We start from the raw sequence: 13,320 nt of genomic DNA on the forward strand, positions 1-13,320 counted from the left end.
TTATATTATTTAAAATAAAAACTAATGAATATTTTTATCTCTATTTTACATGTCATATAAGGTCATCTAATTTGTCACATAAACTTATTTCTATAAATATAAATAGTTAATTACATTAACTTTTCATTAATTATTCTTTTTCATCATTGGTTTCCTACCATTTTTATCCATTTATTTATATTAATTCTTAATTATTTTTCATTATAAGTTACTTTTTGGTTTTAAATCTTTGCAATTTCTTTCAAATTTTACTCCAATTAGTTTTTATAATTTAAGTAATTCTAAGTAAAACCTTTTACAACTTCTAAAACTAGATTTTGTCCTGATATCAATAAATAGGTACCCTATAATATTTTTATTATTTTCTTGAGAAGTTCTTTTTTAAACAAAAAATATAACCATTTTCTTTCTATTCTTTGAGTTATTTTTTTAATCTTTTTTCATTTTATTATATTTATGACTATTTCGTTATTATTATTGTTTATATATATATATATATGTACGATATCTATTATTGATTTTGTTTAAGAGGTCCTATAGAAAAAATATTATTGTTTAATGTCAATGATAACTAAAATATTATTCTTAAATTAATGATTTACAAATTCTTTAAATGGTAAAATTAATATTTATCTATTCAAATATTATTGACTCCATCAGATGTTGGTTTCATTTAAATTAATAATGTTTGTGAGTGAAGTGATAATCATATAAGTATGATTAAGTTGGTATTTATAATTTAATATAATTTGCAATAATTTATACTATATTTGTGCTACATATATATAGATGTATGTCTTTGTCCAATTTATTTATCTTTAAAGATTATTTGGCTCATTTACTTAATATTTTAATTATATATTTAGAATTAACGTATTCAAAACTATTCTTGCAAATTCTGCTTTTCAATGAACAACTTGTAAATCTAGAAAAAAAAGTATATCTCACTTAAAATCCATGTTGAAATAATTTGTAATACCTAATTTTCTTTTCTAATGTAAATTGGATAAACAGATTTTTATTTATTTTAATACGTTTCTTAGAAAATATAGAAAAATAGTTATTCTAATAATATAAATTAAATTAATAAATATAACTCATTAAAATAATGATAACAATTGATACCAGATTAAGTTCAAATAATTTTAAAAATAATTGTATTTTTCTTAGATAATGTAAAATAAAATTAACAATATAACTAAATTTTATGCAAAAAAATTGTCACCAGTGCAACGCAGGGACTAATGCTAGTTATTTTCTAATCACTGCATAAAATAAATTACAAAACCCGAAATCGTACTGAAGTGAACAGTTTAACGTTCTTCTGAATTGCGAAATATTTTTACTTCGGCGGCCAGTATTTGATGTTAGTTAATGACGGGAACTGTTTCCAGAGGCAGTCTTGCTGACAGTGATGCGATTTTGGCTCGGAATTCTGCCTATATATAATCCAAAGGGAACTCAAATAAATTGCAAAGCACAGCGACAGAGATTTCCACTCAGCTCCAATGGCTACCTTTGGATATCCTGAGATTTTCTTCTTCACCTTCATCGTTATTCTCCTTCCTGCAGTTTTGAGAAGTAGAAGCTGGAGAAAAAGCTCGGGGCCCACGAATTGGCCGCTGCTTGGGATGCTGCCCGGGCTTCTTCGAATTTCTGGTCGGATCCATTCTTATGCAGCACAAGTCATGAATGAATCCGGTGGCACGTTTGAGTTGAAAGGTCCCTGGTTTTGCAATATGGACATGTTGATTACCTGTGATCCTGCCAACATCCACCATATTCTTAGTAGAAATTTCTCAAACTATCCAAAGGGTCCTGTATTCAGGAAGACTTTCGACGTCTTGGGAGATGGGGTTATCAATGCTGATTTCGAATTGTGGGAGCTTCACAGGAGAACGACTCTGTCGTTCTTCAGTCACGCCACGTTCCACACTTTCCTTGCAAGGGATGTTTGGGCGAAAGTGGAAACTGCACTTTTGCCTGTTCTTGACAGTTTCTTGAAACAAGGGGTTGCAGTTGATTTGCAAGATATTTTGCAGAGGTTCAGTTTTGATAATATCTGTAAGTTGGTGTTAGACTATGATCCGCAGAGCCTGTCTATCGATTTGCCTTACGTTCCATGCGAGAAGGCGTTCAGTGATGCCGTTGAACCCCTGTTGCACAGGTACATACTACCAGAGGGCGTGTGGAAGCTGCAAAATGGCTTAGAGTTGGTAAAGAGAGGAAACTTTTGGAAGCTTTCAAGGCTGTTGACGAATTCATATACCAGCATATTACTTTAGGCGACGGAGAGCAAAAGGACAATTCCAGGTTGTTGACAACATTCCTAAAGGCATATGAAGAGAAAAACATAGGTTCTTCCAATGGTTTAAGAGTCTTTCTGAGGGACACTGCGCTAAGTTTGATATTCGCAGGCAGAGATACCACAAGTACTTGTCTTACATGGCTTTTCTGGCTAATTGCCAAGAACCCCCTAACGGAAACCAAGATCCGGGAGGAGATGGAGTCCAAATTGCAGCTAAAGGAGGACAACAACTGGAGGTTCTTCAGTGTAGAAGAGTCCTGCAAGCTAGTTTACCTTCATGGAGCATTATGCGAATCACTCAGGCTGTTCCCTCCGGTGGCTTTGCAGCACAAAGCTCCAATTGCACCTGATACCCTTCCCAGTGGTAACTACCTCGAACCAAATACTAGAGTAGTAGTTTCATTCTACTCAATAGGACGAATGGAGTCAGTATGGGGAAAAGATTGCTTAGAATTCAAGCCTGAGAGGTGGATTACACCAGGAGGAAGAACGAAGCACGAGCCATCATACAAGTTTCCAGCATTTAACACTGGGCCACGAACCTGTCTTGGTAAAGAAATGGCGTTCGTTGAGATGAAAATGGTGGCTACTGCTATGATATATCATTACAACATTCAACTTGTGGAGGATCATCCAGTGATCCCTAGCAACTCCGTAGTACTGCAAGCCAAACATGGATTGAAGGTCAGGTTGTCCAGAAGAAATGTCTGATTAATGAAGGCAAAGAGTGGGCTTTGCTTAGTTTGTTGGTTGTACTGCATATCTAATGAAATAAAGGGAGATCTGAACTAGCTCAGATGTCCGAGTATGAGTATTTGACTGTGGGAAGGTTATTTGAGTTAGAACTCGAGTGATGTATTCGTCACTAAATTTTAGTGTCATTCTAATGTGCATTGTTATCTAGGTATATAGCTCACTACAATGCTGATATATTAGGCCCACTGTGGTGCTTTTCCTACAAAGCATAATAAGCTTTTTAGAAACTGCTAAATGTGATTTATCGCTTAATATTGGATTATTCAAATTAATAATTGGATTTTGGATTATATCTAACCCGTATTGGAAGGAACGGGTTGGGTTTGGGTAATTTGAGCTGGGTTGATCGATTTCTCAAAGTGCATAGAAAAAAGTGTTTGGTACCATAGGAAAAGTTGGTAATATCACTCACAGGATCTTTCCTTGTGAATTCTTCTCATCCATCTACATCTGGATGACAATTCTACCAATACAATTAAATTAGTTGAAGCGAAGAGAGGAAATAAATATATGTTCTTTATTATAAGAAAAATAAAATAACGTTATATTTAATTTGTATTTTACTTCAATTGGGGCTGGTCAATTTGTTTAGTAAGAAGAACAAGTTTTTTAAAAGCACAACAAGGTAAATCAATATTTTTATTTTGAATAAAAAGTACTTCTCATTTAAAATATGAGACGAGAATAAATTGCTAAACCATTCAACAAGCCATAAGTAGGAAATAACCAACTATATCATCTCAATATACAAAATCAAACTCAAATTGTTTTGGGAGAGTGTGTGCATGCATGGTTTAAAAAAAGAAAGAAAGAAAGAAAAACGCAACCCCAAACATCATGAAGATCCATTGAGATGTGCCAGCCGTGTGGATTGAAGGTCAGGTTGTCCAGAAGAAATGTCTGATCAATGAACGCACAGTTTGGGGTACGTACGTTGTAATGAAATAATGATTGAGAATAGCATCCTGCTAGTTATTTTTCATCTCAACAATTGTGATAACGATCTACAGCTTTGTTGTCTGTAAAATTCAGCTGTATATTTGATGTAATAAAGGATGTGAACTCAAGTGATGTCTTCATCTCTACATTTCCAAGTATTAGATTGTAGAAATCTGGATAATAATTCTACCCAGATAATTAAATTAGCTGAAGCAAAGAGAGAGAAAAAACACACAAACTATTGTTCGTTATAAGACACGTCTTCTAAATGCAGAATATGGTTCGTGAAAATTATAAAAACTTGGGAATACGTTGATTAGAAGAAATTAAAACAAATAACTCGTGATTCTAATTCTTTGTTCATAATAATTTCGAAGAAATGGTATTTTGGACTAAACGAGTCGAGTTTTCTCAATTTTAAAATTATTTTAAAAATTTTATAAAATAAAGGAATAAAAATGTTGAACCCCTATCTTATAGAACTAAAAGTGTAATTTTCCGAAAATATTCTGATTCAATAAGGTAAATAAGACTCGATAACTACTTCCATAGTCGAACACTTGAATTTCTAAATAATAAAGAATAAAATTAACAATGTAAAAGAATTAGGTCACTTTTAAATGTTGAAAGTTAAAAAGTATTATTTAAAATATGCTAATTAGTTAATATACAGTAATTAATTTCGTTTCCAATATGAAAATGTTCAATTTAAAATAAATAAGGATAAATTATAATAACCTCCCCTGAGATTTGACATAATTACGAAAATCTCCTTATTGTTTGAAAAATTACAAATACCTCCTTGATGTTTGATGAAATTATGTAGTCCTTGGATGGAGGTATGAAATTGTCAACTTTGCCCTTATTGTATTTTTTTTTAAAATAAAAAATTTATAGAAAAATCATTCGAGGTGGATGAAATTTTTTTAAAAAATTATAAAAAAAATTATCCACTTAGTCCATAAAAAAATAAAAAAAATTATAATTTTTAATCCATAAGGGTATTTTGTTCAGTTTACCATAAAAATGAATGAAAATCTAACGGATTTGGCTAATTGTTAGACAACCGTTAAAATCAGAGGGATATTAGTAATTTTTTAAATAACGAGAGGTATTTATAATTATGCCAAATCTCAAAGGAGGTCGTGGCAATTTAACCAATAAAATAAATACTAAACAGTGTCGTGTATTAAGCATCCCAAATAATATTAATTATTACATCAGACATCGATCTATGTGCGTTGAAAGAGTAGTGTCTATTGTGTTCCACCTAAACAAGACCATATGCGGCAGGAAAAACGGCTCTAAGAATACTTTGCATATTTGTAAGTCCTGAACGCTAACCATAACCAGTTCTTCCATCTACAAATATTGCAATCTCAGTCAAACTCAAGAATATTAGAAGGGATAACCCAAAAATCATACTTGTCCTTACATAGAAATTTTAAAGAACTGAGATGCAGCAAGAAAAAACCACACAGAATGCGCTGCTGACAAACTCTCCCCAATGAACCCAACAGCAAACTAATTAAGCTGCTAGCCTCCTGTATGATAATCCACAAGAAACATCCATGACATACTTCTCTGGTTTCTGCATATATAGTGTCGTTTTTTAATTTAAAAATATCGAATCATATAATGAATCAAATGATGTTCCTAACTTAAGCAACATTAAGCCAACATGTGAATGGTGTGCTTTTATAGGTTAGATCACTACTTCATTATAGAGTATGTGCGTACACCAGTCCGTCTGTATTTGATTAGTCACGAATTACACTTAGTTCTTACATCATTTTCAAGTAATGAGTATTTAGGTGGCATCCATCTACATCAAGAGTGGTTGAACTAATCTATTGTCTAATTACTATAGATTAGGCCTATTAAAAGGTAGGATCTACCCTGTCTTAGTTCAAATTAAAAAAAAATTAAGATAAATTAACTTAGTTCAAAACCCTAACCAATCTAATTTACCCCATTCAAGATCCATAGCTCTTTAGACCCAATCAAACTCAGTGTTTGGGTGTGGCCAAACCTAGACTCAATTTTTTTTCCGACTTATTTCTTTTGCAAATTATACTAATAAATTATTTTTATTATTTTTTATTTTTATTCATAATTTATAGGGGTGTTCAATTCGATTAATCGAACCGAATCAAATCGATTTTTTGATTAATCAAAAGTGTCAGCATACCAAAATTCGAACCAAACTAATCAGTTTGATTCGGTTGTAATAGAATATTTCTTCAGTTCAATTTGGTTAATAACCAAATTACGAATTCATAAGAGAAAAAAAATCTACAGTTAATTAATTTAATATGTTTTAATTTTTATATTTTAAAATTAACATAAGTAGAAATTAAATTATACTATTATAATATAATATATTTATAAATTATATATATTAATATATTTTATAAAACTATAGTATATTATATAAATGTATTTTTTTAATTTTGGTTATTCGGTCAGTACGGTTAACCAACTTAACCAAATCGTACCGATCGATTGTACCAAATTTTAAAAAGAAAAAAACTAAAAATCAAACTGAATTTTTGGTTCGATTTTTTATAAGAATAGAAAATTCGGTTCAACTGATTTTCAATCAATTCACCAAAGTTTTAACACCCTTAATAATTTATCAATAAATTCAAAATTATTGAGACTAATTTACGAGTAACTCTTTTTTTATAGAAAAAATGACATATTATTTATTATACCATTTATAAAATAATTTATGAAAATATTACACGATAAATAATGTTATTATGTCTTAAGTTTTCTAAATTTGTTCATTTGAAGTTAGATTGTTTGATAAATAATATATAATCAAATTAAATAATAAAGAAAAATAAATATATTTTTTTGGTCCAAATTGGGTACATAGACCCATGAGTATTGATGGGTAGCGATCCAACTTAGACCCACAATATATATATATATTTTAACGGGTCTGAGTTTGGGTTTGGATCTAATAATATTCATTAGCTCTGAGTCTGGATCTTAGAGTTAATATATGGGTTTAGTTAGAGTCTTACACTACGCATTGATACTCATATTATAGAAGACTGACAGAGGTATATTAGACCCATTTGAAAAAAGAAATAAATAATTTTCGAACAACACTAAAATATCACTGGAATCATAAGATTCAGTTTTTTCTATCGAGAGACCCAACCTGCTTTGATGACTCGAGATTTAGACCATAAATCATATGGCAATTTATGATTTGAGATGACGTGTGTGGATTAATAGGCAGGAACATTTAGCTCTGTAAGTACTTTTTCTCTGGCATTTATGGTAAGACATATTTACTACTTGATATTGTCATTTACCATCTTGAATTTGTGCTAACTTAGGCATTTGAGGGTCTTTGTTAGGGATCATCACAGCTAATCTAACGTGTTTTTCTCTTCTCAGGGACCATCAAACATTTAGGATAATCATATAGAGTACAACTCCCAGAGAGATCGCAAATTTGACCCGAATCATCTAATCATACTGAATTGCAGAGTATGACCTCTGGAAGATTGCATATTTGACTCGGATCAGGGAAACCACACCTAGTACGAGGATTAGGCATAACACGGCCACACTTATTAATGAAATCTTAATTAATTAATGGTTAATCGGCTAAAAGGTAATAAAAAGAAAACCGACGAGAGTATTGTAAAGTATTAAATGATAAAACGAAAAAGGGACTTTTAATACAAGCAAACTAAGTGCAATTTTAGTAGGAAAATATTTATTACTTGATTAATTGTATGATGGGTTTTGTGTGTGGTAGAATTTTTTCTATAGCAATACTTTTCACTTTTTTCACTGGTAAATTTCCCGTGATATTTGAATTATTAAAAAAAATCTGCGAGAAAAGGAAATGTACAAATTAATTAATTGAATTTATTGATAAATTATTTGGTGAGTGTTTATTAATTAATTGAATATGATAGGATCCATAGATATTTGTGTATATTATTAGTCCAAGTCATTCACAAAAATTCAATGGATTTTCTTCGAGCTATTTTTTTCCATTTATAAAATTCAACTATATAATCATGAGTTCATCTAACCTGTATGTAACATGCATTTTAATTTCTAAAACACTATAAATCCCCTCGCAACATCTTTTCTTTAAATATCCATACATGAAAAACTTTAAACACATTGAGTTTGGCTAAATTTAATTTGTATCTAATCTGTATCTATTTTTATTGCCCCACAATAATTTCATCAACTATTTAAACAGAGAATGACCCAAGAAAAGATCATCCACTGCTCATTTTAGGTCATATTTACATATTAAGTATGGAACTTGTGTACAATACAGGAATAATTTTTTCTATTGTTCTCTACTTAATGCTTCTGTGTTACAGGTATGCTGTTGGGAGAAAGGAGAAAAGTTCATTACCCACCAACTGGCCTATTCTTGACATGATTCCGGCGCTGCTCAAAAACATTGACCGATTGCACCAGTTTAAAACAGAGTTATTAGAGCAGAGTGGGGGCACATTTTGGTTTAAAGGACCTTGGTTTACTAATATGGATATGATGGTCACTAGTGATCCAGTCAATGTACATTACATATTGACTAAGAACTTCCCCAACTTCTCCAAAGGTCCTGAATTTAAGAAGATATTCGATGTTTTCGGAGATGGGATTTTCTCTGCAGAACATGAATCATGGGAAAGCCAGAGGAGAAGTACAAAAGCACTAATGATGCAGCCGAGGTTCCAGGAATTGGTTGCGACGACCAGCTGGAACAAGGTATTTTCGTATTATCTAGTTACTTTGAGTTTGAGTTAAGTATTTAGATAAATTCAAAATTTTACTATAGCGAAAATTTCATATTTTATCAGTCATCAGTATTCTTCTAACAAAAAATAAAATAAAGCAAAGTGCATATTGATCCCACGTCTTATTTTCGTAGGGAAACATCATCTCTTATTTAATTTTGATGATCGGCGAATTTTATTTTGTTTCCGTATTGCCTGGTGAGTTGTGATTTTAAGATATGCATTGAGATAAACTAAAAAATTTATCGTAGTGGAGATTTTCTATTTCATATCATATCTGTAAATTGATGACCTGCGAAGCCCGTCTATCAATTTGCCTAATCTACATTCCATGCGAGAAGGCATCCGCTCGACGATGCCGTTGAGGCCCCTTTGTACAGGCACACACTGCGGGAGAGCATTCGGAACCAGCAAAAAAATAGCTTGGAATTGGTAACGAGAGGAAAGTTGATTTTGAAGAGGGTTTTGTTGAGTTGTGAAGTCGAGCGACAACTTTTCACCCAAAATTCAGCTCCACTCTTTTGTCAAATGGACATTCTGCCCAACATATATATGATATATAACTGGCGTTTGAAATTAATTTCTATTAGAGACCAATAAAAGATTTAGTAAAAGTACAAAAAAAGAAAAAGAATAAAACTCTTATTATTTATTTTCCCCCAAAATTAATGGGCTGAATTATATGGTAAGTGCGATTTACTTGTTGTGTGACTAATGTACAGTTCAATAAGATTGATCAATTACATAATTCGTTTGTCACACGAGAAATAATTTTGGTCCTTCCCCAACCAAAGCGGATAGCGATTCCAGAAAGTGCTAGTTCTGGTGTATCATCTCATTAGCAGCTGGGGATGTCCAGAGTAGCAAATTAAAACACTGAGAAAATTTTAGAAAGGAAAACCCAAAAAACATACTTGTCCCTACGTAGAAACTTTTAAGAACTGAGATGCAGCAACAAAAATCCACACAGAATCCGCTGCTGACAAACTCTCCCCGACAAACCCAACAGCAAACTAATTAAGCACTCTGGCTGCCATTTCATATATACTTGCACAAGCAAGCTGCTAGCCTCCTGTATGATAATCCACAAGAAACATCCATGACATAATTCTCTAGTTTCTTCATTCCCACAACCCCAACATATACAGCATCCACAAAAACATTACCAACTCATTCCAGCGCATGCACCTTAATTGACTACTGAGTTTGAGATAGGGAAATATGTTTATTTTTCTTGTGAAATTAATGATGAAAAAGAGGGTGGGGGCTGCATGAAATTAAAAGACAGTACCCTCTTCAAATTTGGGCCCTCCATAGATCGATCAGTTACTTTCTGTATGGTTTCCAGTTTAATTAGCATTATCACATCCCGTCCTTCAATTAATTAATTAGCACATTAACAAGCTACTGATTTTGTTGAAGCAGATTGGCAAGGAAAGAGTTGGATAAGAACCAAATTTTTCTTTTAGATATATCCATTATAATCACGTTTTCAATTTAATAACTAATAACTGCCAACCAATTGATGTGCATCACTGTCTTATTTCACTTCTTTCTCTTAGGTTACGTCTGATACAAAGATTTAAATTTGATGGAAGGTACAAACGTTGGCTTTTAGTAAAAGTTTTAAATATATCTACAGTAGTTTGAGTTTATATATATATGTGTAGTACTGTTTATTAATTTGAAAATATTGAATCATATAATGAATCAATTGTTGTTCTCTAACTTAAGCAAAATTAAGCCAAATGTGAGTGGTGTGGTTTTATAGGTTGGACCACTACTTAATTATAGAGTATGTACGTACACCAATCCGTTTGTATTTGATTAATCATAAATTACACTTAGTTCTTACATCCTTTTCAAGTAATGGGTGCTTAGGTGGCATCCATCTACATCAAAAGTGGTTGAATTACAATATGCTGTCTAATTACTATAGATTAGGCCTATTAATAGGTAGGACCTACCCTATCTTGGTTCAAATTAAAAAAGAATTCAAATAAATTAGCATATTTTTTCTGTTCAATTTGGTTAATAACCAAATTACGAATTCATAAGAGAAAAAAAATCTACCAGTTAATTGATTTAATAGTTTTTAATTTTTATATTTTCAATTTAATATAAGTAGAAATTAAATTATATTATTATAATATAATATATTTATAAATGATATATTTTATAAAACTATAATATATTATATAAATATATTTTTTTAATTTTGATTATTTGGTCGGTACGGTTAACCAACTTAATCAAATCGTACCTGGCCAAATTTTAAAAATTAAAAAACTAAAAATCAAACTAAATTTTTGGTTCAATTTTTTATAAGAATGAAAAATTCGTTCGACCGATTCTCAACCAAAATTTTAACACCCCTAATAATTTATCAATAAATTCAGAATTATTAAGACTAATGCACAAATAACTCTTTTTTATAGAGTTTTTTTTAAATGATATATCATTTATTATACCACTTACAAAATAATTTATGAAAATATTACACGATAGACAATGTTATGATGTCTTAAGTTTTCTAAATTTCTTCACTTGAAGTTAGCTTGATTGATAAATAATAATCAAATTGAATAATAAAGAAAAATAACTATATTTTTTGGGTTCAAATTGTGTACATAAACCCATGAGTATTGATGGATAGAGACAATCCAACCCCACAATATATGAGTTTAAGTAATATCTTACACTACCCATTGATACCCCTACTATAAAGGACTAATAGGGATATATTAGGCCCATTAGAAAAAAGAGATAAATAATTTTCCAACAACACTAAAATATCACTGGAGTCACAAGATTCACTTATTTTTATTGAGAGACCCAACCTGCTTTGATGACTCGGGATTTAGACCACAAATCATATGGCAATTTATGATTTGAGATGAATGTGTGGACCAATTAATAGGTAAGCACGTTTAGCTCTATAAATACTTTTTCTCTGGCATTTATGGTAAGAGATATTTACTATTTGCTACCTCATTTACTACTTGAGATCGCCATTTACCATTTTGAATTTGAGTTGACTTAAGTATCGGAGGATTTTTGTTAGGAACTATCCCAACTAATTTAACGTGTTTTTCTCTTTTCAGAAACCACCAAACATTTACAATAATAATACTGAATCACAGAGTACAACTTTTTGAGAGATCACAGATTTGAGTCGAATCATCAAATTATACTGAACTGTGGAGTACGACCCCCGGAAGATTGCATATTTGACTCGGATTAGGGAAACCACACCTAGTACGAGGATTAGGCATAATACGGGCACACTTATTAATGAAATCTTGGTTAATTAATGGTTAATCGGCTAAAAGGTAATAAAAAGAAAACCGACGAGAGTATTGTAAAGTATCAAATGATAAAACGAAAAAGGGACTTTTAATACAAGCAAACTACAGTAAGTGCAATTTTTGTAGGAAAATATTTATTACTTGATTAATTGTATGATGGGTTTTGTGTGTGGTAGAATTTTTTCTATAGCAATACTTTTCACTTTTTTCACTGGTAAATTTCCCGTGATATTTGAATTATTTAAAAAATTCTGCAAGAAAATAAAATGTATAAAATTAATTAACTCCATATATTTTTCTAAAATTTTGCAAAAATTGTCCCAAGTTAAAGGTATGTTCCACGCACTTTTTATGTAATTTTTAACTATAATAATTTTTATATCTCAATCTATCAATCATTAGATTTTAATTGCCATAAATCTATGGTCTACATTTTCCTGGTATAAATCAAGAGTTTTTAAGTTATTTACAATCTTTAAATAAGGGTGTAAATAACCTTCTATAATTCAAAAGAGCTACAAAAATATTGGCCGTGCTTGTAATACATCGCTTGTACGAAAATATTTTTTTGGCACAATTTTAAAAATATGAAAAGTTACTTTTTATTTTTATTTCATAAGAATATATATATATATATATATATATATATATTGGAAGAGCTGAATTATAATGAGGGCTATTGCAATCGATCTCTTTTCTATTAAATGTTGATGTCAGCGTCCGCGATTACATCAACCATACGAAAGTTCTACACTGAACTTTAAAGGGTGCGGCACATTGCAGCTAAAGTTTGGTGAGTGTTAATTAATTAATTGAATATGATAAGGATGAATAGATATTTGTGTATATTAATTAGTCCAAGTCATTTTACAAAAATTTAATGGATTTTCTTCAACCTATTTTTTTCTATTTATAAAATTCAACTATATAAGCTTGACTCCATCTAATCTGTATCTAACATGTAATTTAATTTAAAAAACACTATAAACTCCCCCTCTCAAGATCTTTTTATTTAAATATCAATACATGAATCAAATATTTATATGAAAAATTTTAGGGAGATTGAATTTGGCTAAATTTGATTTAATTGTATTACATATTTTATGCATAATTTAAGAACAATTGTGATTAAACCTAGTGACTGCTATTATTGTAATAAAGGCTCATCCCACTATTCATATTGGTCCTATTATATATATATACATATATATATATATAT

General features: G+C 30.7%; 1 pseudogene; it reads left to right on the forward strand.

Moving 5' to 3' along the window:
- Window positions 1–1,487: 1,487 nt before the first annotated feature.
- On the forward strand, window positions 1,488–3,234 carry LOC105175079 (alkane hydroxylase MAH1 pseudogene; annotated as a pseudogene).
- Window positions 3,235–13,320: the final 10,086 nt, after the last annotated feature.

This window comes from Sesamum indicum, linkage group LG12 (assembly GCF_026168435.1).
Source record: "Sesamum indicum cultivar Baizhima isolate 11 linkage group LG12, ASM2616843v1, whole genome shotgun sequence".
Classification (NCBI taxonomy): domain Eukaryota; kingdom Viridiplantae; phylum Streptophyta; class Magnoliopsida; order Lamiales; family Pedaliaceae; genus Sesamum; species Sesamum indicum.